General features: G+C 40.5%; 1 protein-coding gene across 3 annotated transcripts in view; it reads right to left on the bottom strand.

The window, feature by feature from the left end:
* The window catches only part of RCBTB1 (RCC1 and BTB domain containing protein 1), a 330,491-nt gene that overhangs the window by 279,497 nt on the left and 24,496 nt on the right, over positions 1–26,498 (bottom strand). The window contains exon 1 of one of the 3 annotated variants that reach the window (XM_069205365.1): positions 247–269. The exons of the other annotated variants lie outside the window; for them this stretch is intronic. The gene's annotated coding sequence lies outside the window, so the exon portion shown is untranslated. Of the gene's footprint in view, positions 1–246; positions 270–26,498 lie in introns of those variants that run through there. 3 annotated transcript variants of the gene reach the window in all.

The following is a 26,498-nucleotide window of genomic DNA, read 5'->3' as shown; positions in this document are numbered from 1 at the left end:
ACAGTTCATAGGTTTGCTGTTTTTTGTACATGAATTGTCTCAAATATTTACAACTCCTCACTCTGGTCACCAATTGCAAATAGTCTAAACTCAAAGAAAGTTTTGTAGTTATCAAATAGAATTCAGAATATTTCAATAACTTCTTATACATCCATCCATATTTCTTTTAGAATCAGACCAATTTTAAAAAATAAGCTCTTTTGCTGCATGTTTTTCTTGTCATAAAACGTTGTTAATCTCTCTTACCCTATATATTTTCCATGGTAACCTTAAAATAAGGCCTTTACGTCCTTAGCAGCTACGTTACAACCATTTTTGCAATTGGATCTTCACTACTAAATATCCTAAAAGAAAAAGGACCAACACCTGTGGCTAAATAAGGTGCAATTATTTTATTTTCTCATATTTTCCAACAACTGCACTATCAACTGTGGTCTGGACACCATCTTTAAATAACCTTTTAGCTCTCTCAACAAGATCATTAGGTTGTTTACTATGAAGAGCTAAAGTTAAAGTTTTTATTCCACAGGATTTGAAAAAAAAAAAAATCATGTACGCAGGTTTAAAGTGGATGTCAATGGTAGACCATCACTTTTGAGGAAAACCTTGCTGAACAAAAACATCTGTCAGAAATGTAATTATAGTTTTGATGTTTGGATCATCAAATTAATACTTTTTTAAAAATAAATCAGTAAGTCCATTTACGTAATACTTTCCTTGTAAAAGTGACATATCTTAGAAAGTCTATTGATATGCACATGTAAGTGCTTGTTTGAGTTTAAACAAATCAACACAGAAACAAATACACAGTTTTACATCATGTTCCATTCCTGGCCACAATTAATTGAGTGTTAATTGTATTTTTTAGAAGAAATTCCAAAATGTCCCTGATGAGCTAACACTATTAATTTATGCCTTAAGTCTGAGGGTGCATACATTTCCAGTTTCAACCGCACATAAATTTTCACACAGTCTTTAAAATCAAATCATTTTCCAAACATCTCTCCTCAAACTGTATTTCTGAAACCTGGTTAACAAATGTACCAATCAAGTGTTCACTTTCCCATTCCCCTTTCACACAGTTAAAATATTCAAAGTTTGTAGTCTGTTGCAGAAATAAACTCTTGACACACATGAATGTTCCAAAATGTTTAGCAGTCCAAGCACAGTCAAGTGTCTGTCTTTCAATGTACCGTAATTTTGTTAGGACCCTCTCAATGTTCTTGGGGAAAAGGGTATGGTATTTACTTAATCAACAATTATTTGAGTTAGAAAAACACATTAGGCATCTAATGCGACTCCATATAGTGCCCCAAAAATGAATGGGTTTAAACCAGGAACATTAACCATTGAATCTTCCTCAACCCCTCATTTTAAATTGATTGTTCGCAAGATTTTCTTTTATGTTTTGTTAGTATGGCAAATACTTGTACGAAAAGTGTATACTGTTCACATAAACCTAGAAACGACCGTAACTGGTCACAGTTTCAGGATGTGGTTCTTTGACAGTGGCTGAAATAAGATTACCTTTCACTTGGTATCATCAGGAATAAACTAAAGAACTATTCTATGTTATCAATTAAAAACTTCCATTCATCTAGTCCTACAGTCATGCTTGTACTTCCTATTATATTCAAAACAATTTCCAAAGTGAAATTGTGATCCTGAATCATAAATGTTGTCATGATGGGCCAAAACAGTTTAAATTCCCCCCCAAAAAAATGTATATATTATTTTTTTAAATAGGAAGACTGTTGGTGCACGTCCAAATGGGGGGCACACACACACACACCTGAAAGCTCCAAAAGGTATTATGAATCTGGATTAAGGCCTGGAATCAGGAGACCAAATCATGTCATGGTAAGCAGATTGAAGATCAATGGTTGAAAAATATTTCGACACTCCTAAATCTTTCAACATCTCGATCAAAGGGCTGGGATGACAGTCAGTACTATGATTTTGTTGAATAATGTTAAATCCACACACAAACACAAAGTCCCCTTTTTCATACAACCAGGGAACTAATGCATTTGGATAAGTCCACTTTTTCAAAACGTATCTTTACACATTTGTTCCTACAATCTTGCCTTTCAGATAAAGAACACTGCAAACTTTGTAGCTAACTGAAACCCAGGTTCTTTCAATGTGAGTTTCTGCTCAAATTCTTGAACGCATCCTAATTTGTCCATGGATAACATAATATGTGATGTTACAATTTCTTCCAAAGACCTTTCTAAAATATGATGGACAGTACTGGATTGGCTGTGCCTAGATATAAGCTAATTGCCAACTTTCCTGGATTATTTCAAGGATGCATGTTCCAACCCTTTAAAGTAACAACATTTGTTAATATATTTCCTTACCTGAGAAAGCAATATTATACTAAAAATATTTAAACATGTAAATTATTTTTCCTCCACAGGCTAAATGATTGATATCTTGTACAATAAAGTGGATACTAGACCATTTTGCTGCAAAGGTCTTATGTGAAAAGATAGTGATTGGTGAGGCTGAGTCATTAGTGACCTTCATTCTCACCTTTTCAAGTAAACTTACACAAAAAGGTTTACCGCCACATAGAAAGAACTAGATTTCCTAGAAGATTCTCTAAGTTATTCTCTTGTTTCTCACCACTGTTACCCAACATCTGATGTTACCTGTACTGCACTATTATTCTCATTTTGTTCAGTAATGCCTTATCTACTCACTTCTTTTGCTAGCTAAAATTAAAACTGCACCTCCTTTTACAACATTGTTTCTTCCACCAACGTGTTCTGACAGCATTATAAAAACATTCTTGTATTTGTCTGTTGAAACAATGAGAAAATAAATTATCTCAGAGGTACTAGTCAATTAGCCCTTCAAATTCACACAATGCAGCTAAAATTGTAAACATTGCATCATAATTCTCCATTGTCTTATTTGCTGTTTGTGGTTGCGTGAAAACCTGTGTCTCTAAACAACAATGCTGAGGTTCTATGAAAATGTACAGCTTTCATAAGTCTTCTGGAAACTCATCCCACCTGCCAAATTGTGATGCTTCAGGATCCATTTCTGGAAGGTGAGCAAAGGTTTTCTGTCCTTGGGCCCAAACAATTAAGCAAGGAGGCCATCTTTCTTTCTGTAAAATATTTTTTTGTATCTTTGGCCATTAAATTGTTTTCAAAAGGCCTTTACCTATGTTTCCATTTGTTGAACTGGTTGGCCTGCGCTTTGTGAAAATAATGTTGTGGCGTAATGTCATACATTTTGTAAAACTTAATGCCAGTCTACCCTCGACACTCCGATTGAAAATGTTAAATGTAATATTTATTCTGGTAGCATGTTTACACGAACAAATTTCAGAAAGGAGAATAATACTGTTCCTTCAGGCACACCTTTAAACTTAAATTTTGTTTTGTTGGTATGCGTGTTATTGCTAGTTCACACTGACACGGTTTAGAGGTGATCCTAATAATGACAAATGTTTCACTAGTGTCAGTGTTGCTTCCAAAAGTATGCACTTTTTTCCAGACAAACATTGTAGTTCTATTCCATGACTAAAATCGTAATGAGCATGGTGAATTGTCTGTTGTTTAAAATGTGCTGTGTCAGTTTCAAGTATGGTCGCCAGGTTAATTCCATTCTTCCTAAAGTTACAATATGGCCGCTATATGGGCTCTGTTCCTATGTGTGCAGATAGGCATCACTTACTATGCTACTAATGGCCAATTATTTCTTGAAATGCAGAAAATGCCACTGGTCCTGAAGTGTCTATACCGATAATTATTTTTTTTTTCCAATACAGGCCTTTATTTCTTCTATGAGATGGGCATCCCCTTTCATTGTGAAAGTGGCAACTGAATTCAGCAACCCCAACCCATTCTAATCTATCACATTTTAGAACACACCCGCTTAACACTACTTAAAATAATACATCGATTTTAAGGGAAAGGTCATGTACAGTAAGCCTGTCAACAAGATCTAAAAATTCTTCAAGGCCGTCGACTACGCTCTCAGGCAATCTTCCTCTCAATGCTGCTTTTCCACAAAATAGATCATTACTACTTTTGCCCTTTGCAATGGTAAAGACTACAGCAAAACATTCCGAGAGAGAGTAGGACTGCAGTCAGCAAAGCAAAGCTGTAAAGTTAAAATATTAAAATATACAGAGAAGTGTAATAGAAAGAGTGAGTGAGAGCAAGTTAAAGAGAGAAAAAGCAAGAAATCTGTTTTACATGCCACATTTCTAATGAATGTCCACTGCTACATTAGAGTATCTAACCCAAAGTACGTGCTTCCCTGATTTCACCTGAGAATCTAAAATTCAAATTCCACCACCTCAGTCTCTTTCACATATGCAGTACTCTTTAAAATGTGGGTTGGCATCTACTTTAGGATTTCACATAATTAGACGTCCACGTTTAACCTCACATTTATCTACTGTGACTGGTTTTACATCTGGAGAAATCATCTTCCACGGAGTGAGAAAAGTGAGCTATTAACCTATTCCCTGATGGAGGTCTTGGGCAAAAAGCCCCTACTCACTGTGACAGCGTTTTATATACTATGGATATACAAGGCAAGTTTAAATGTCAATAGGTCTTCTGAAGCAGGCCATGACTACTCTGTACAAAAACACACAAATGCAGATGCCATAATGGATCCCGCAACAAATGATTCAATACTTTCCATTTAAGCCTGTTTTCTGGTTGCAGATGCATGATTTCAACTTAGCACTCTGTATTCATCCATATGTAATGTATTTCTTCTGTTTTTTATTTTTTATAAACATGAGGCACCGTGGATTGACCATGCTGAAAACAAAAGCACTAAATTGGCAGACTGCGCAGTGACCTAGCTTCTTTGCTCGTGATACCACTGTTTATAGACAGGCCAGCCATTTTAAAAATGATTGCGAGGTTTAGAATACTGTATCAGTAGCAAAAGGTACCTCTGTGATTCCACGCATCTTCTTCATGCACATCAATGATCTACTAGGAAGCTTCTGCTCGGACAGGATTCTCCTAGGATTGCCCGCACTAAATGCTTAAAATCCCAATGTGAATGCAGGGGTCCTGCAGCAGCAGATATGAACTTACTACAGGTTAATCCTCCTAATCATTAGTAATGAAGGGTAGTAGAACACCAACGGTGACCCCGGATATGCAACTGAAATGTGAGCATTGCAGAGTACTGCTGTACAGAGTTGGGTCTGTGGCTTTTCTTCCGCCTGTTACATGAATGGTGCTGGGAATATGGAATCACACCATGAAGGATCCTGGATGGGACAATAAACTTACTAAAGCACAATACTGTTAAATGCTGAAGGGCAGTGGAAGCTTCCCCTGATGCCTGGCACAAACGGATGGTTCACTGTATGACTCCAGAGTTACTGGTCTATCGAGATGGGGAATGCACACACAGGAACATCAAGTTATGGGGGCGGATGGAGCAGAAACAGAGGGATTTTGATAGACCTGTTTCAGAGTACTACATGTTACATCACTGACTTTCCTGTGGTAGGATAGGAGATTCGAGTGGGGTGAGAAGGATTGCCCTTGCCACCATTCGATGCCTTGGGAGTCATTGCCAAGGTTTGGTAAGCAGCCCTTTTCTTTGCCTGCCATGTGTTTTTCTTGTTTTGTTATTTCTTGTTATAAATCCAGTAAAATGTTTAAAAACAGCACTACACTTCCTTCATATCTGGTGTGTGTTTTCTTTTGTATTGTTATGTTGTAAACCCAACAAACTGTTTTAAACAAAACAATACACTTCCTTCAAATATAGCAGGTCTAGAGCTCAATTTTAACTGTAATTCAAGCTGTACACCAGGACTTATTTTCCAACTTATGTATTATCAAATCAATCATTTTTATCCTTTTATTGAGTTCCTAACCTGGTGGAAAATGGGTGGAGCATGGATGTATGCCTGTTTGCCAGACATGACTCCCCTCATAATGTAAAAACTGTGACAAGTAAACAGTAGGATTCGGCACAATGAAGATTATTAGAAAGTAAACAAAGCATTCCTTCTTCCACCAGACTATCTTGCAGTAATATGAACGATTCTGCCTGAGAAATTCATTTCTTTGGTAGATTTCATTACATTAAAATACGCATATCAAATTTCAAGATGCAAACTCCACAAGAGATGCTTTACACATTCACCCCTTACTGTTTTTACATGTATCTGGCACACTTAACAATCATTATCATCCATTCTCATATAGTGTGTCACTTCTAAAAGGCAGATACCAGGCATTTACATTAAGCTACACAATAACTCAAAAACTGATTGTATACATGGCATTGCCCCACTATACCCAATACTAAAAAATGGCAAATCTACATTATTTTCGAGTCTTCTTGCCTACTGAAGTAGGACACCACCAACTCTACTCAGTCACTTATCTGTAGGACCGGCAGCAAGAAAATCCTTGAGCGAACTTTGACGAAGTACATACGTTTGGACCACAGGTGGATGCAGTTACTAAAAGAAAAACAGGTAGTTCAACAAGCGAGATCACACCTCTTATGTCCCTCTGATTTGATCCATCACTACCCCAGAGCTTTGTCATCTCATTTCACAATTCACAGAACCAAATACTGAAGATACAAACCAACTTTGACTCCCAACTAGACTTCGCTTTCTTAAACTTTCTTGGCATTCAATCCTCGACTTACAATGGTGCTTCATTGGTTGAATTTAATATCATTACTTTATAAGAAGTTCTTAAGATTCATCCTCCTATCAAATAAGGATCCCCTGCAGCACATCTCTCCCCTTCACATCCTTTCTCGAGGCTGCGATCCCATGGCTTCAGCATTTTACTGCAACTCTTCCTAACTTCTAGAAACACACACAAGTCCTTCCCCATTTGAAAAAAAACTTTCCGAAGCCCTCAAGGATCCCGCTAAACAGCGACCTATCTCTCTTGCTTCTGCCTAGTATGCTTGTTTAAAATAAATTAGCAATTTACAACCTATCTTGAATCCAATTCTCTTTTGAATGTAACTCAGTCATATTAGTGTACAAAATCTGCTTGGATAGCTAACATAGATAATCTTCATCAGATGCTGAATGAAGGCTACGCTGCCATAATACTTCTTGATGTGTCAGCAGTGTTCGAATCAGTGTACCATTCCACACTACAAAGGTGGCTTTTTATCTTGGGAATATGCATGCAAGCTTAAAATTGGCTCAGTTTCTTTCTCTATAACAGATCTCAGGAAGACTTCCTACCTCCTTTTAGCTCACTTTTTCTTATGCAGAGTTCCCCAGACCTCAGAGGTCCTTGTCAGATCATTTGGATTTGACATTCGTTCATATGCAGATGACACTCAAATTCTTCTCTATGACTAATCAAATCAATTTACCATCTTAAAAATGCAACAAAAATATCTCCCTGGCTCCTCAGTCGATTTGCAAAACTGTTGTCCAGGCACTAATCACCTCACATCTGGACTACGGAAAACCCTTATATCTCGATATTTCTGATTTTCTTAAGCACCGTCTTCAAGTATTTCAAACCTTGGCTACTCAACTCATCCTCAATCTGCCTGCACGCTTTCACATCTCTCAGCATCTCAGGAGCCTGCACTGGTTCCCATTGCACAAGCGTGCATTATTAAAAATCCAATGCTTTGCACACAAAGGCCTTAAACAGCATTGGCCCCATCTACCGCAACAAAAAGCTGAATTTCCGTCTCCCTTTGCTAACGTTACGCTCAGCTAATCTTCTTTTAGCCTTGGTCTCCCACATCCACCAATGATGGAATTGTGGTAAGTTATTTTCTTACGTCGCTTCTAAAATCTGGAAACAGCTTCCAATTCATTCTGTCAAATCTCTGCATTTGCATGTTTCGAAAAACTTCTCAAAACTTGGCTCTGTCAATAAGATAAAGCACCTTTTTTAACTGAATCTGTAGTACCACAATGCACTATCAAGTGTAGCTTTTGCGCATTATAAATGTTAAAGAAAGTACCTAGATATCGGCCAGTCTAAAAATATCAGCTACAGTTGATATAAAGTCAAGCAGGACGACAGGAACAAAAGAACACAGGACACTCCTTTCCACAGAGACCTTTACTGATTACCTGTAGCTTGTAGGATAATCTTCAAAGTGTTTCACCTAAGCTTCAGGAGAGTTGGTAACCAAGTCCAAATTACCGGTAAAGGCATGCATCACTCTGTAACCTAACTGTCGCTGTACTCAAAGAGTCCTTCCTTCCTACAGCTTGTAACATAAATAGATACATGTAGAGAAGATTATTCAATCAACAATGACTTAAGTGGAACTCTCTCGACTGGCATTAATGATGCTTCCACTTCATTCAGTCGTTAGGAAAGGCAGGTCCCCCCCCCCCCACCCAAAACATTTTTTTTTTACTGATAACCCATTTATTATTTGAGTACTGTCTGCCAACGATGTTTTGCCTCGCTTAGATGCGGTTTTACCCACGCAGCATATAACAGAAACCCTGTAAAGAAACTGTGGATTAGCATAAATAGATCTTTCTGTGGCTAATAGGATGACCAGAGGCACCCCGCTCTCTGGGATAACTCAGTTAAAATTAACTAATGTGACAATCTTCAGAAGATAAGAAAGAGTGCAGCAAGTGGAAAGGCTGTTGGGTTCCACCTAGTAGGGTTGGCTTTGGAGAATGACAATTCTTCAGGTGCTGACAGAAGATCCGGACTCTTCGAGCAGGAGACAGACACCTGACATAGCTGGGACAGGGAATCGATAATACGTATCTGGCTGCAGCATGATTGCTTTTGATGCCTAAGCAGGATAAATCAGATGGTGCTTTGCATAACTGAGCATCTCGCAGACTAGTGTATTATTTGGAGAATTTGTTCCTAATGAACAAACAAACATGGGGTGTAACAGAGGGGCAGTCAAAACAAATATATCTAACTCAACAAATATTTTTACTGAAGGCAGACGCGCCAAGGGACACACCCGTAACAGTGGACAAGTCCCTGGGGTGAAGGAATCCAGATCTCTTCTGTAACAAAAGACTGATGAAGTCTCAATGAAAGTCAATGAATTCAGGAAAATATCAGTAAGAGTTGGTGCTGTTAAGCCATCTATCAAGAACAATTCAGTGGCTATCAGAAGTCTCCAGAACTCGGTAAAACAACTTCAGGCAGACACTAAGACAATGACTGCTAGAATGTAGTATGCAGAGTACAAAGTAAGAGGAAATAATATTAGGATTTTAAGAGTCCCTAAGTAATCAGAAGGCCAAAGTGTATAACTTGTTTAGAGGAATGAAAAATAAATGTTCTGAAACACAAGTGCCTTTCATTACTGTTGTCAGTTTAAAGGGTGCATGGTGCTCCAGTGCTACTGCCCTTCAGAGGGCCTTTATTGCTCGCATTCTGAATTTCAGTAACAGGGATTCAATACAAAATGATGATGGACAGAAAGGTATGACAATGTACAAGAACATTAAAGTATTATGGTTTCTTTATAATGAATGTCCAGAAAAAGAGAAGAAGCTTAAATGCAAAGAAAAGAGAGTAGATGGAAAAAAAAAACAATTTGTGATATTTTCACATCCTGTGTCTGAGGAACAGAAGAGGAAAAGACAAATGTGAATGGCTGGATAGTTGGCAGGATATGCCACCCAGGAACAGAGGTAACCCATGTGGTAGATGGACCAAGACAGAGCTGGTGGCCAACATCGGAAACAATCAAAATGGCCACAACTCAAATCAAAGTGAGAGCAAGCTGCAGTTGCTAGATGCTGCCACAGTGAGGGACATTAGTGGCTGGTTTGAGCCTAGTAACCAGATTACGCACATACAAGCCACATGGTGCAGGGCCGTCAATGGAGACATTGGGAACAATTAACAAATAAGGAGCAACATCTCGCAAATACAGATTCCACTGAGGTGCACCTAAAGAGTCACAGTCAACTGCTGTAATTTGCGGAGGTTATGGATGACCTAAAGACTATTGGAAGTAATTAACAGAACAGAATTTCAGACATAGGCTTGTAATAAATCCTATGAAAAAAGGAAGAACTGGAGAAGGCAACGTAGATGTGTGGAACACAATTCATAAATAACCCGACATCTGACTATTTTTGAAGCATTTCCTACAAGGATGGTGCAACAGACATGTTATGCATTGGGAAGGTGAACAGATGGAAGATCATCGCACTGTGAAGTGGGGTAGTGGGTAATGGGGTATTTGCGATGTTCTGTTTTCAGATGCTAGGATCTTTAATGGAACTCATTCAGGCACATAAATACCAGGATAAGGATGCCACTATGATGGCAACACAGTCCATGGACCAGGACTTGTATTCAGCCTGTTAAAAAATTACTATCCTACAAGGTTATTGGATTCAGAGACACAATAATACAGGGCTCTGTCAAGTGCTACAAAGATATAGCCCTGGCACAGACGCTCAAGGGGTGGTGGAAGGTTACATCAATCATATCCCTACTTCAGGGATAAGGGGATGGAGAGTCAATAGTGCTAGGGTCCATATACTTGGCCCCTAAATTAAAAAGAGTACAGATAAATAAAGTGAGCAAAGTGATAATGCAGTTCCTCAAAAGAATTATGCTATTAGGAAGACATTTTAATTTGAAGGCGGATAAGACTAATGTTACACTCTCAGGACGCAGATGTCCAACACAATGGTGCTCCTGTAAATACAGAAGTGCATTAGGTTTGAAAGACATAGGAAGGAAAATGAACAAGACCACACATAAATATACAGGTTGTTCCAGGGCACATGGTTGTCTATTGGGAATCAACTACCTGTTTACACCTGCAAGGGATGTGGGAAGATTTAGAGGCATCTCCATTTTATCCTGGGGGGGGGGGGGAGGGAAGAGATCTCAGACCACTATTTAGTGGTCACAACCCTTGAATCTCTTGGGCACCAGAAAAGAGAGGGGTGAAAGCTGGGAATTAAGGAACTGTGAAATTTGGGCTCTCCTAGCTGATACCACAAGTAGCTATTTTAATGATAAGGTAGAGTCAATTGCCTCACCAATACCATTATCTGAAGCATGAAAACTGTGCACCTGTAGCAGCCATTTCTAAAGCAGGTGGCCTTAAAAGAGCCCAACAAAAAAGGATGGGAAAATTAGAACCTAAGCTACACAAACTAGAGAAGGATTACATTCAAAATGACTCACAAGAGGTACTAGCACATTTTACAGCCAAGCAAAAGCTGTACAGAGCATTGAACAAGATGGATTCCAGAAAGATGTACCTCTGTAAGAGGTAGCATCTACAGAAGGTCAGACAAAGTAAAATTACAGGCCTGATAGGATAAAAGAGATTAGACTAGACAGGTTCATGAAATTAGAAATACTAGGAGTATAATATAGGATAACAATTCTATTCCAGAAACGTTTGCAGCTTATTTCAAAGACCTATACTGATACTGAGTTTCACATGTAGAAGATGAGGGAGAGAGGTTTCAGTCAGATCTGCACCACCAACCCAGGGCGGGACAGGTAGGCACGAGCAATATCAAGTCATGCAAATCAATGAGATAGCCACAGTAATATCGCAGTTTCAGAGTATAAAAGCCATAGGGACTAAAGGGTTACCCAGTCGAGCTATTTCAAATCTTGACAGGGAATATAAATTATCATCTACTAACCAAGTATACAGAGGCTGGGACGATGGGATGGTTACCCTTGCATGTATGAATGTCCACACTAACAGTAATAGGAAAGGCTGAAAAACTCCCAAGGACTGAACCTCATACAGACTAATTCCACTGTTCAATGCTGAGTGTATGACACTGACCAAGATATTAGTTAATAGACTCCATACCGTATTGGCACACTGATAAATACTGACCAATCTGGTTTAACGTCTGGTAGGGCGATAAGGCATAGCCTCGAGAGACTGAATCTGACCCTGGAATATACACACTCAGTGACTGACAATGCTTGTATCACTTGATTTAAAAAATTAAAAAATTATTTGGTGGAATGGTATTTCCTATTTGCAATCCTCAGAAGGATGCATTTTGGTTCCAGCTTTAGGGCTTGGGTTAAAATACTGTACGCGGTACTAATGGCACAAGCCAGAGTGAATGGGTTACTATTGGTGTCATCTGCGTTGTATTAAGGTACCCAAAAGGGTTGCCCGCTACCACCCTCCTTTATCTGCCCTAATAATATAGCAACTGGCATACTGGTTCAGAGGGGATGCCCTATTTGGGGACTTTCGGAGCATTAATGAGATACTGAACAACTGTCCTTCATGTTGGTGTATTCATCCTGATTTCATGCACCCTGCAGCTGTACAAACCATGGGCTTTTACCCTCCTCAGCCTAACAGCAAAAGCCAGGAACTATTTACTCTTGTCAGTCTCGGCTTGTGTTCAAGAACTGAGGGATTAAGTAGACAAGATGTAGATAAAAAAAGAACGACAACCAGCAGATATTGAAACCTGCACCTGTCCTCTGCATTGTGAGAATGTAGTCATACTTTGATAAGATTCCTGTCAATACTTAACTTCAGCTTAACTTGCATAATCTATTATGTGCATGCATGTCTCACACAGCTATTTCAATATATGTCAATGATGGTATAAGTAGATTTAAGTAGCTGCATCTAGTGGAGGGTACTTTGAAGTAGAAATGTTTTGCCTCTCTTAGGCTTATGCTAACTAAATAAACCTCCACAACTGTGTTTGATTGTGGTCTCAACAGACAAGTGTAACTGATTTGTGCATTCACAGGACTGAAACTGGAAAGTGATTGTGACTTCAACATTTTAATCAATGCAAATGGCACATTATTGCATTTGGCAGATGCAGGGCAAACTATTAGCGAGTCTTAGAGATAGTCTGTATTTAGGGTGAGCTCTCAGGTTTTTGAATACAGTGGTAGTAGCCAACCCAATACACACAAGCATGTTGGGCCACAGGTTTAACTTCCACTGCCCACTACAGATATCCAAAAGAGGTTTCCAGTATTTAATACTATACACTATTTGGAACGTGGGGAAATACTACAGACAATCAGCAGGGGTTGCTAGAGCAATTGAAGTCTGATGTATCAATGCTGCAAAAACTGCCACTGCTGGGAAGGGCAGCTCTATAGCAAATAATATATTTGCCTAGCTTTTTATGCATACTACAAACCATAACTTTCTGGGTCCAGTAGACCTTTTTCCTGAACATACTATAGGATGGGAAACCCCAAAACTATTACTGGCAAATGGTATAAGGGAATGTTTGACAGGAAGGTAGCTTTCCTAGACATAAGCAAACACTTCTGGGACACCCAACTAGTGATATTAAAATGATTGAGTGTTATTTCTGAAGTGCAGTGGTTCCCAGACTTTGGACTTCTGTGGACCCCCACTTTATCATCACTGGCACCCGAGGACACCCACTGAGTCATTATCGGAATCTGAGGACCCCGGCCTAAACATCGTCAATGATTTGAAACGCAAAACAATACACAAAAAATACAGAAGCAAGCATTCATTAAACACATACACAAAAGTTAACACATGTTCTCTAATTTGCAAATAAATATGAATAAAAAATAAAACATTTAATTTTAATAGGAAGGTTGGAGCTTTTGTAAATTCAACTGAAGCCACACATCATCCCTATTATATTCTGTTTGATAAACCTGCACTGTTCCCATGAACCAATCTGAGGATCCGAAGTTAATTTTTAGCATCCAATTTCAAATTCCTTGCCATTTATGGTACGTTTTACATTTCAATTGTACATTTAGCCAATTTATTTATATACACTTTATTAATGTGTTGATATTATTTAATTTTCTAAGCAGAGGAGGCTTTGTGGACCACCAAGGGTCCCCAGACCACAGGTTTGGAACCCTGGACTAGTGCGTCGTGGGGACCAGGGGACACCTTGCAATAATATAGGAGGGTAACCCTCCCCATGTGTACTATATTAACCAACACAATGGTGGTGTTGGCTCAGAGAACTGCCATAACATGATGGGTTAACAGGGTAGTATTCAGAAGGACAACTGCCTTTTGGGACTGTCATACTCTGAAGGAGCTGGGATCTCTACAGGAGTAAGGATATAATAGTAACTCCAAAGTGGGTGATATGTGTGGTAAAAGAGAGATTTAAAAAATCTACAAACTGCTCAGAGATGCATATGGCCTAGATAAATCCCAGACACAAATGAATCATATTATAAGACAATAATGGAACATGTACACGAATATTCCCTTTGGAAAGTAGACTGTTCATGGATCCCTGAAACAGAAATGTGATTCTATAAATAGCCTTGATATTAGGCAATAACTCTCCTGATAATATCATTTGGGAAGGCGAAATGGGAGAGACAGTGGTTTGTGCAAAATGACTCATATGCAGAAGAGGCAAAATGGACCTTAGCAGGGCTTAAAGTGGGATGAAAAAACCTGTGCTTCCCAAGGTGTGCTGTCTGTATGGTATTTTGCTCTTTCGTTGAGCTTTCTGATATTGCATCAAGATGTATAACACAACAACTGACATACACCTAAAACAAGCGAGGACTATTGGCCTTGTCAAAGGATGTTAACTGTGTAAGATAATAATGAGTAACAACAATGATTTTGTTGTAATTAATATTCAAAATGTTTCAATTAGAAAACTGTGAGAATGAATTAAACAATACTGAGGTCTGTGGATGGGGTGGTGGTCTTCAGATTGTCTCCATCAGTCCTTCCCTTCACAACACTTTTTTTTTTTTTTTTTTACTTTCGTGTTGCTAATATTTTGACCACTATTTATCTCCTTCACACACGTTTGCATAGAATCACAGTTACAACTGGTGTAAGTAACCATTGCTCTCTGTGCTCTGCAGAGAGGCCAAAGATTTGAGGACCATGTATTCTGAATGCCTTTTTAGGGTCGAGCGCACAAGCACTCTGGCCTGTTGTAATCTCTCTGTGGGCTTTTTACCACACCCACTCTTGCTATTCATTCTTTGTTGTGCTCGTCTTAAAAGCTTTATTTTTATTACTGCATTTTGTGAAATGTCCTTCCTTTGTGTGCTGAGTTCCCTCCCAGGAGATTTCACTGAGTGAACATTTTTGTTGGCCATCACACTACGTCACGCTTCCTCCTGTTACAGCGTGTGATGCTCCCTCCTCCGGTTTCAGTTTGCCTTTCATCCCAGCTGAGATCCTTTCTAGACATTCACGTAGGGAGCCAATAACTCTTGTGCTCACGGCGACCGTGGCACTTGGAATTGACTTGCTTCTGTCAACTGTTTTACTTTTCATTTTCAATGTATGTCACAAGAAACGTCCAGTTAGGAATTTACAACGCCAATAGCTCTACCTCGAGCAAACGCGAGACCCATTGCATAGCAAATGCTTGTTGACCCTGTGACAGCCATTGTGAAATACTCTGTGCCTTGATCCCGGAATCCAGAACTCTCGATCATAGTCGATTATAAACACATTGATGCTACTCAGTTTCATGCAAGAGTAATATGCGTAACAAAAACAAAAACTACAGAAACACAATATTAAAGAAATAACAATATTCCATTCCCTATGAGTGTTCAAGTAAAACGTGAATTATCTAGAAGAATTAAATCAGTGACTTGAATTACCTTAACGTGTTTTACATTCATTGTTCTAAAAACGATCACTGTTTTTGTCAATAAAGTTAAGGGCATGATTAGAGGGCCCGAAAAAGCCCAGTTTCAATGTTAAATTTTAGGTAGTTAAGTCGCAGAGGCCTGGCCGACTTAAGTCCTGGGCCCTGCAGAGGCAGCCATGTGAGCAGGTTCCCAAAAGAAACTACTACTCTCAATATATTATACCCAAACCAACTTGAGTTGTTTAGTCTCAAACAATCGGGCCTATGCCTGGGGGTTGAGATGGTATATATACTATAGGTCACGATATAAAGTGAATATCATTTACTAGCAACAAACGAGAATCTCAAGTTAGTTTGTTACAAAACCATACAAACTTACAATACACGTCAGATCATGCTTAAGATTAACTCCGAAGCAAAAGACGTCTGCTTCAAGTGCTCAATAGAAGTCACAACATATACACTAATGTGGTTCGCTACACAAGGATTCCTATATATTCTGGATGGAAGTGGTGCATACGTTATTAGAGAAGGTGAGCTGGTACGGACCCTGTCATCACGACTGTTAGGCAATGTGCCTCTAACGACAACAATAGCCAAGCGGCAAAATAGCAGTGGGAAGAGGTGAATAGCACTCTGAGGTCCTATGCTAAAATTATAGCTTAAAGATATGTTGAAATGGCTACTGACACTGAAAGTGCTAATACATGGTACCAGATATATCAAGTCAAAACTGGATTTGTGGGAAGTGGCCATGTACATTTTGATATTTCCTTCCGACCGCATGAAGGGTGACCAAATGATTTCAAGAGTACTATTGGTGCAGTTGACGATGTACAAGATGTAAGTAATACTGATCAATAATGATGTTGGGCGGTTTCTTGGTAGCAAAAAGAGACATCGCCCAACACTGGGGAAGCAACATCCTCTCATCGATTGGAAGATGAATGCAGGGAATGGCACGATGTAAAGTAATGGAATGCAAGATCTATAAGGATAGCGGGTGCCCCAAAAAAATTGAGAAGATCTGGGTTCCGTGGGACTTGGGAGGATGAAATGATGGACAGGGTCCACAGATAACTCAGGAAGCTGGCACACGAAGGGCCGGCATGGAGATAGGACATGGGTGACTGGGACAGCTCCAAGAACAGTTCAAGAAACAGAACCATGTTATCAATAGGGACTGACTGAATCTAAAGAGAATGGGCGGTGTGGAAGGGTGTGGAGGAAACGCTGGAAGATCATAACTGTTTTGGAAGATCACTATGGTAAATTCTGCAAGTTTAAGTTTGTGTGGTTGCTTATTGTCAAAGGATAAGGTAGTACATTGCCCTGCTTTATGTTTAAAATCAAATAAAACATTTTAAAAAAACAACGATGTGGGGCAACTGTGAACAACAGGTCAACAAATTATTTATTTCGTATATTTTGGGGGCTGCTGAGTTGGCTAGTTTGCCTTGTGATTTGTACTATTTGATTTGAAAGTCAATCAAATTAATTTAATTAACAGATGTGGCAAGATTGCCCCAGCAGCCAGACATGACTATCTACAAAACGTTTTATACTTAGCACGTGGCATTCTTGCCATTTTCATTGGTGTGAATACCTTCCTTAAGTGATTACTTTTACACCCGAGCAATGAGATGATTCCTACCAGGACTGGTTAATTTGCCTAACTGCATCACAATCTCTTGATATGGACTCGTGAAACCTTCTCAGCGAGGAAATCAGTCCGAAGGCACCAGCGACTATCGGTTTTGACTTCTTTCTGGTTTTAAAGACATTCAGTCTAAGCAACATGCTTTCCTCGGAATTCGTACGGGGGAAGAACACGGGGACATTCTGTTTCATGGTAAGCAAAATGTCAAATCACATTAGAAACGGTTAGGGGCTTTGTTCAGTGTACATTGTCACTTTTCACAACCACTGGCAAAGCTTATGAGATGTATTGGCTTTGTCAGTGTTTTTTGATGTACAAGCCCGATGACGCAGCCACCTTATCATTTTGTAGATGTTGTTCAACACTCAGCAGGACACGGGCTTCTTTATTTGTATTTACCCACCCGCAATAGAGCAGTAAATAAAAAAATGTGGTTAAGCACGCATGTTGGGGGGGAGGGGGGAATAATAAGGATGAGCAGGTTGTGAGTTGGGGAGAGGGTGGTGGGTGAAGCAACACAGCGAGCAGAGGAGAAGCAACACTGGGGTGGGGAGAAAGCAATGAGGGAAAGAACAGTGGGGCAAAAGGAGAAACACATGGGCAAATGAGCAACATGGACCGCAGGGGAGAAGCACATGACGAGAGAGAGCAACACAAGTGATGGTGGAGGGGAGATATGCACATGGGTGAGAGACAGCAACTCGGGGGGAGATAAGTACACAGGGGAGACAGTTGGAAAACATATGCACTCTCATAGGGTACTCAAACAAAAGGAAAATAATAGTTTCCTAAAAGCGAGCAGAGGAACCACAAAAGCCAGCTAATTAAAGAGATGGTAAAGAGGTTCTGCTCCACGGGAGGAACGAACACAAAATGAACAGGCTGAAACAAGGAAAGCCACTGAATAGAAAGCAATCAAATAAGAGTGACAGACAGTCAAATCAACCAATGGTAAGCAACAGGTGGGTTGCAAGCCCCAGCATGTTCTTTGTAAACCCAAAATATGTATTTTTCAACACAGCATCTTGCGCTGCATGCTAGGATCAACATGAAAAAAAAAAAGTTGCCAGGCCAGCTCCCTGCACATAGTGGCATAAAGAAAAACTGAACACATTTACTTGATCTTCCAACAGTAAACCACGGGTTCTGCAACCGAGGGAACGCATTCCAGATGCAGTAAATAAAAGGTGAACTTAGTTCTCAAGGCTCTACAAATATAGTTTTAGCCAGCACTTTACAATGGCACTCAGGTTGGTACCTTCGTCTTTTGGCTCTGGACATAAGGGAGCGTTTGGAATGTTAATTATCAATAATTCAAAATCAGTGGGGTAAATTTGTTTTTCCGCTCAAAGAGGAATCTAAATATCTAACTTCACGATACAGCCCTTAAAAAACAAATTAAAGCTGTCACTGGACGGATATACAAAAAAATAGAATTGGCTAGTATAACACAGGGAATCCTTTTTGTGCTGGTGAAAAGGCTTTCTCGATTGCAGCATACTTGGATGTTTCTGCAGTTAAGAGGCAACATCCTGGTTCACTGTGAACATCATGTCCTACAAATCACAATTTAACACAACTGGATCAAAGTACTCTAAAATTGGGCGCCACGGATGTTGTTTCATTCTTGTCAATCTATATCTCACATTGGAGTTTTGACACTTTATTTAATGTCGATTATTGCTCAAGATCACACTAAGGACTTTATTCTCACGTTTTGGTCCAACTGGTTAAACCCAACAAAAAACAAACACAGAAAGGAGACAAAAAGAGGTAGATCTGAAAACGAGTGCAATGCACACGCTGATCAAGACTCGCACATTTCGTGTAAACAAATTCTTCCTAATTCTGCCCCTTAGCGCCCTGGCATCATTCAATGTGCTTCAAGTCAATGGCATAACATGTCCAACGCGCTGGTTGTTCGATTATTCCAATTACAAGAGGAAATTGTGTTACAATTTACATTAATGCTTGGAATCTCATGGGCAAACTGACAAAACTCCTACTTTTGGAAAATTCAGAAAAACAATTCCGAATCGTACATATTCTTTATGGTGTGCAAATCTACACCTCCTACACAGTGTGACCACATACATTTGCCACACACAAAACAAAAATAAAGTGAACTCTGATATGCTTTTCTCACAGCAATCCACTATGAAGTGAAATAACCTTGGGACTGTGAAGGGCGAAAACAAACTTCCTGCAAAGAATTATTATCAGCTTGGAGATAAAAGTTATTTCTATGCACAAAAGGAGCCAACGATGTAAAAGTGACACAAGGACTCTCAATCCAAACTCCCTGCAAGAAGTGGAAGCCAACATAACACCTCCAAAAATATTTTCCGGTCACAAAATATTTTCCCGTCACAGCCAAGCCAAAGTTGTGACATTTTCAAAGCAAAAAGATGAGCTTTAGTGGACTAGATTGTCCAGGTCCAAAACTCGGACCAAGTACTAGGGAAGGAACACTTTTATACAAGAACAAAGAATACTGCGCCGAAGGTGAAAAACATTCAACTGCTGAATCGGACAGCTTATGGTCAGGGATGCGGCCATACTTATTCAAAGGGTTTTTAGAAAAGTAAGAGCTTGATTTTAGAGTCAATATGAAGCTTTAACTAAATTGTAATTTTAAATATGAAATTGCGAGTTATGTGACCACTCCCTCCTCCCCTCCCGTTTGCCTTCATGACACTTTTCATAAGTAAAAAAAACAAAACAAAAAAAAAAACATGAAAAACAGGTCTGATGAATGAGAAACACGCCCTGCCCTAAGGCTGGCCGCAGGTGGTGGACGCCAAGAACCACAGCCCAAAGAAGTTGTCTAGAAGCGACGAGGAGTTCCAGATGTCAGCGGCAGTTTAAAAAGCAGTTTAGTCCGCTTTCGTTGTCACGCGCATCGATGCACGCCATAATGGCAGGCATATTTTCTATCACATTGGTACAGACACAGGGCAGAAACACGTGGGCCCGATTCAGAAACTGGTGTTCTGTTCGCAGTTCTGCCTGACTCAAGACTTCTGCGTCAGTTATTTCTCGAATTCCAGGAACACATGCATAAGGAAAAGGCTTTTTGAATCGGGCCCTGTAAATATCAACACATTAATGTTAAATGAAATACTTTGTTTAATGCATTAATACATTTAGATGGAATACTTATATATAAATACAATAACATAATGGAAATGAATTTAAATAAATAGAATAAATATGCTGAAAAATATTGGGAACATTTGTTCAGGGACTTCTAATTCCACGAGTTTAAATCCCAGCACCACGAGCTCAGCCATCCATGCTTCAGAGGTCGGTAATCGAGGACCATTTAACTTGGCAAAAATGCAGGTAATCTCGGTTATTTACAGCGATTCATGGTGGCAGATGGTACGAAGCGTCCTATAAAAGATATGTTTATATTGAATGAAGAGGCTACTTGGTGAGCCATCTGGCACCAACAGTACAGCAGATGTCTCTCGTCTACTAGACTACCAACTACATGCTTCTCTTTGCTCTCAAGCTGCAATTATTCTCTTCTGCAAGACATCACGTGAGTGTACAAATTTCAGTGAGAGAGAAAAGTATGAAAATTGTAAAAGAGCTATAAGAAAGCCAAAAGGTCTCACCTTGGGATTCATTGGTTTTGCCAATGGTTTTTAGCAATGCTAAAGAGAAGACAAAAAGCCTGTGACACGGCCGGATGAGTCATTTGTAGATGCACGCATAATGCACGTGCGCCTACAAATTGACGGGGGCCACCTTTTTTGTTATCAATCCGAGTTGTATCAGTAAATAAAAAGAAAAAAGTAGCACTAAAGTTTTGTTGTTTGTTTTTTAAAAAGCGCTTGCAGATGAAGCAATAGCGATGGCCAGAGGAACAGCAGAAGCAACATGGAGGGTAGGAGGAGAAATACAGGACATGGAGAGACAGCAATGCAGAGTGCATAAGAGAAGCACAGAGACGAGAGGGAGCAGCGGGGAGCTGAGGGAAGAACCACACTGGAGAGAAAGCTACGAGGGGGAGGGAGACGCCCTAAATGGCAACATTTCACAGAGGGAGCAGAGAAGAAGCACAGTGGTGAAAGAAAGCAAAACGGAGCGTGGCAGGGAGGAGAAAAATACACAGGGGAGGCAGATGGAAAACACATGCACTGTCATTGAGTGCTTAATCTAAAAGAGAAAAGCAGTGCCTGAAAAGTAAGCACTGGAGAACTTGAGTAATGAGGGCATGCTCCAGGGAAGGGACAAACACAAGAAGAAAAAGGAAAACCTAAACAAGCGAACAAATAAAATGCACGTAAATGACTGACAACAAAGGCAACCAGTAGTAAGCAATGGGCAGCATTTAATTAATTCCAGGTGTGAGATCTGCAGGGATCTGGCCCACCTAAAACCCTGAGCCCTTGAGAAGTAGCCATAGGAGCAGGCCTCCAACCCAAACTACTACACTAAATATATTATACCCATACCAACTTAAGTTGTTTTGTCTCAATTGGACCTATGCCTTGGGGTTGGGGCATGGTAGAGAATTTTTTTCCACACGTTGTGAAAGTTCACATAACTGAGGTTAGTCACAAGGAAATCGACTACCTCTCAATTGTATTAGCTACACAAGTAGTGTTGAATCGCAAAATTGCTGAACATCTGGGGCGATACTGGCTCCTCACAGTACTGGAATGGTGATGGTCAAGCATTGCATCACCAGACGTGTTTTAAGAATAACATGGATTGGTGCATGGCAGCCAAAACGGAAATTTACAAGAGCAAGAAGGAATGCCCGTGTGTGTGTGTGTGTGTGTGTGTGGGGGGGGGGGCTGTATGGAAAAGCACAGGACGCCTGAATGGGAAGCCAGTGTAACCTATGAAGAGAAGAAGAAACAGAAGCATGGCGCAGAAGACCTAGAAGAACCTTTCCACCACAGTTTTGATCTAGATGAATTCTAGATACAAGATACTGTGGTAGCCCCAAATGAAGAGCAATATGCAATACAAATGCAGCACTAGCGGCTGAGTAGGATTAGAATGGCCAGGCTTTCCCAAAGAAAGGCAGATGCACCGCTGAACCAGATACTACTGATACAGTGGGCTTCGATCTGAAGGTAAACTGGAAATTGTTTTTCGGAAACAGTCAGCTTGTGCTGGGACCTAAAAAAAAGTCCCAAATATACTGAAATACATTAATTAATGTTCAGAAAAGTCATTAATGTAATGGTGGAATTATGCTTAATGATGAAAAAAATAGGTGGGGGAATAAGGAGAAACCCGCTAATCGGTTTAGAGTGGCCAATTCTTCAGACTTTGCTAGGATTGCGCCCTGGGCCGACAGAAATTTGAGACCTCGCTGCTGACAATGAAGCAGTAGGAAGCCCCCTTTGTGTTCACAGCTCAGAACCTGTCTGATCGCATCAGAGCAGTAACTTGCCTTTCAACGTAAATGTCTCCGCACATCCCAAACTCACTTGAAACACTCACAGTTTAGCTCCATTACGTAGGCTCCAAGTAGTTAGTTTGAGAGCAGAGTGGCATGGAGCTGCGGGTTGTGGAGTGTTAAAAGAAAGCACGTCCACAGAGGTGGGCATGGGTAGGACCTCTTTCTTTAAAAAAAAAAAAAAAAACTATCAGTCTGAAAATCGGTTGCGTCTTCTTGGGGGAATACGCAGTTTGCAGAGGTTAGGACTTTGCTACACAACAAGCCCAGGCATCAGGTGCTTCCCAGGGAGACCGGAAGGGTGGGGGCTATATCCATAACAAATAAAGGGAGGGTCCCTCTGAGGTATGACGAAAAGTTTCGGAGGAAACATTTATCAAACCGGTCAGAATTCGCAAAGAACAGGTAATTTTAAGTGGTATGGTTGATTAAGCAAGCACAAGAACGTGGACAGGGCCTATAAATAACCTTTAACTAAACCCACTGTAAAGCCTTGCTGGGAAAAAGACAAAACTAACAATAAAATACTTGACAACGTTGTTTTAAAGGGATCCAGATGACGGTCCCAACACTAAATCACAACCTTTTACTAGCATCCGGAATATACGCATTTGGTTTAGGGAAGTTTGGTTGCGTGGATCACATTAACAACTTCAAAAAACATGCCAAAACTCCTCCACGCATGAAGATGTGCGTTGTGGAGATTCATGAGCAGGACCCTTCTTGGTTGCCGAGACAGGAGGTCCTCCCGAAGCAGTAGTCGAGTCAGAGGACAAACGACCCAAGAGATCACAATGCCATATTGTCCTGACACAATTCAGGGCAAACAAGAAGACTCGGTCCCTGTCCATCCTGAACTTCCTCAGAACCTGAGGCAGAGGACTCAACAGTGAAAATAAATAATAAGACACTGGATTGCATCCCCTAGAGAACTTCCTAGTGGGACCTCAAGCACACCGTAGTCTCGACAGAGCACATCCTTAGTGGTGGGGAAAATATCGAGCCAGGACATCCCTTACTGGTCACAGATGTCCTGGGCCACTCCGGGATGGAGATGGGATTCATAATCTGTTATATGACACCTACTCAATTTGTCTGCTCTGGAGTTAGATTTTGTCAGGTGATTGCCCAGGAGGATGCTCCACTGTTGATCTAGCCACATTGAAAGGTACAGAGCCTCCTGGCACAAGATCCAGGAACCCACACCACCTCGCTTGTTGCTGTACAACATGGAGTAATGTTGTCTATGAGGAACTACACAGCCTTCCCTTGATGGTTGGTCGAAAGGCTTTCAAGGCCAGCCTGATGACACAGAGCTCCAAGAGGCAGAGGTGGAGCTGGTGTTCCACTGGAGACTACAGAACTCTGCTCTCCCAGTCTCCCAAGTGACCACCACAACCCAGAGTACATGCGTCCATCACCACAGTCAGCTCTTTGGGAGGTAGTGAGAGGCTACTGGCACGGAAGGTCCCGGGCTGTGTCTTCCAAGATAAAATATTTGTTGAAGAGACTGCCCTGTTGTTGCGCCCACTGTAAGTGTGAGTTCCACTACAGGCCCCACATGTGAAATCTGGCACAAAGGAGGAGGAGAATACATGAGGCTAAGGGCCCCAAAAGCCTCAGAATCATCCTTACAAGACACTGGATTGAACCCAAAACATCGGGATCAAATCCTGAATGTAGATTAATCACTGCAGAGATGAAAAGGCCTTGAACAGCATAAGATCCAGTATGAGTCGTCTAAAGGGCTCCTCTGTGTAGGTGTCAGATGAGATTTTGATTCACCGTTGGAAAACCCCAGAGATGACAGAAGGGTGACCAATACCCAAAGGTGGTCCAAGAGTGCAGCAAGCCCCCCTTCAGCAGCCAGTCATGGAGATTTGAGAATAGTTTTCTCCCGACCGGCGAAGATGGGACACAACCAATGCAATCACTTAATCTCCCAAGTGGCAGAAGTGACACCAAGGGGTAGAACATCAAATTGGAAGTGTGCTGGCCCAAAATGCTTCACAGGTAGCGTCTGTGGGACTGCAGGGCAGGTACATGAACACACATGGACTTGTAACAGGGGTGTGGAATTTAATAAAATATCTACTGGTCTGTAGGACAGGTTGCTTTATAAATCTGTTTGTCCTGTATATAAAAAATATTTAAAAAAACACTTGTCTCTTTGGTGACACAGTCCAGCAACACATTATGGCAGCAATTTCATTATATAGTAGCTCAGATAACAGCCTCTCTAGTTATGCCAGGGCTTATACTATATTAAGATTTGAATACTAGCAATTCCCTTATTTTGCCACCTTTCTGCAGATCTACATACTGGGGCTGGAAGTAGCAGTAACCAGTAAATTCCTCGGTTATAATGCCCTTTGGAGTCTGTGCAAACCTACAAATTGCATGTTTTAGGGGGTTTCACCAGCTTTTCTTTAATCTTTTCCCATCCTGAAAAAGGTTGGAAATGGACTCCAGACAAGGAAAGAAGTAAAACTTCATCCAGAATGGGAAAACGTGGTTGGAGGGAAAGTGAACTTGTAAACGCTGAACACATTTTTGCGTCAGCAAATCTACACATGCCTATTTGCTCATGCTAAAATGCAGATTATAAATATTTTCTAGGAGTACGACTTCATGGCCTACTTCTATAAAATTCTGTGAATTAATGAAAGCCATCAATGTGCACTAATGCAAGGACATATAGTATTGATAACATTCTTTCAAGACATCGTAGTAACTGTTCAACTTTATACCCCCAGAACGAGTCACTTCTTGTATATTAAAGGGTGCAGCTTCCTTCTGCCTGCACCCCCGTTATCTTGTGTGCGTTGGAAGTGCACCTCCTGTTATCTCCACCGTTTGGTTCAGCTATTAGTTGTGTGTAGACTTTGATATATGAAAGTCTAACTAGATCTTATAGGTAGTCTATGCATTAACTGGGGCTAATTGTGGTGTGGTCTTGCTCCTGGGGGTCGAGATGTAATACTGTTTGGGTCATGGCTGCCCAGGCTTTCAGTACCTCCCCTGCCCTTGCATCCGTCCTGGTGTTTTTCATGTGTGCCTCCTCCTGCACCTGCCCATTCCAATAAATCCTTTCTCCAGTCTATAGGTGTTGGGGGGTGAGGGCTGATCTAGCGTATGGCAATGCGTCATTTAGCCACCACCAAAATAAACCTATGCTGATCAAATTTTTTTAAGCAATTTCCCCATACTTGTGCTTTGTTTGCTCTGTGGTATCTTATGACTGGCAAATACCTTGGAAGGGACATGGTAAAAAAAAAAATATATATATATATATATATATTACAAAAAAAAAAATATCTCAGGCTGTTACCATCGGCGTTAGATGGATTTTACTGGTTCATACATTAGTGCTACATACAGCTCAGGCAATGGACACCTCAAAGATTCAGACAGGCTACACCAATCTTAACGGCTGAGATATCAGACAGCAGTAGTGAAAATATTTCTTCTTTTTCAGACTTCTCTCCAAGGCTGATGGTATCCTTGCTGTGGGTTTGTGTTATGCCACCAGAGCTGATGAGGTTGTCAGACAGATGCACGAGTTTGTGTAGGCTTTGTAAAGGATGCAGCTGGTTGTGACAATGGTGGATGCTAGCAAGGCATCCATCAGGATGTGGCCACACTACCTCAGGCCCAGGTTGATACGTGCTGCACATATGGTCTGCACTTAAGGGGGGGGTCACTATGGAGTCTCGATCTCTATCCACATGTGCAAATACCATGACTTTAAACCTGTATGTGCAGATTCATAAAAGAAAATAAATGCCTGCAAACATCGGTATTTGGGTTTATGAAAATAGACACAATTTGCTATAAATAGAAGTGTATTA

Source organism: Pleurodeles waltl, chromosome 8, assembly GCF_031143425.1.
Source record: "Pleurodeles waltl isolate 20211129_DDA chromosome 8, aPleWal1.hap1.20221129, whole genome shotgun sequence".
NCBI lineage: Eukaryota > Metazoa > Chordata > Amphibia > Caudata > Salamandridae > Pleurodeles > Pleurodeles waltl.
This window is presented reverse-complemented; position numbering and strand designations above follow the sequence as displayed.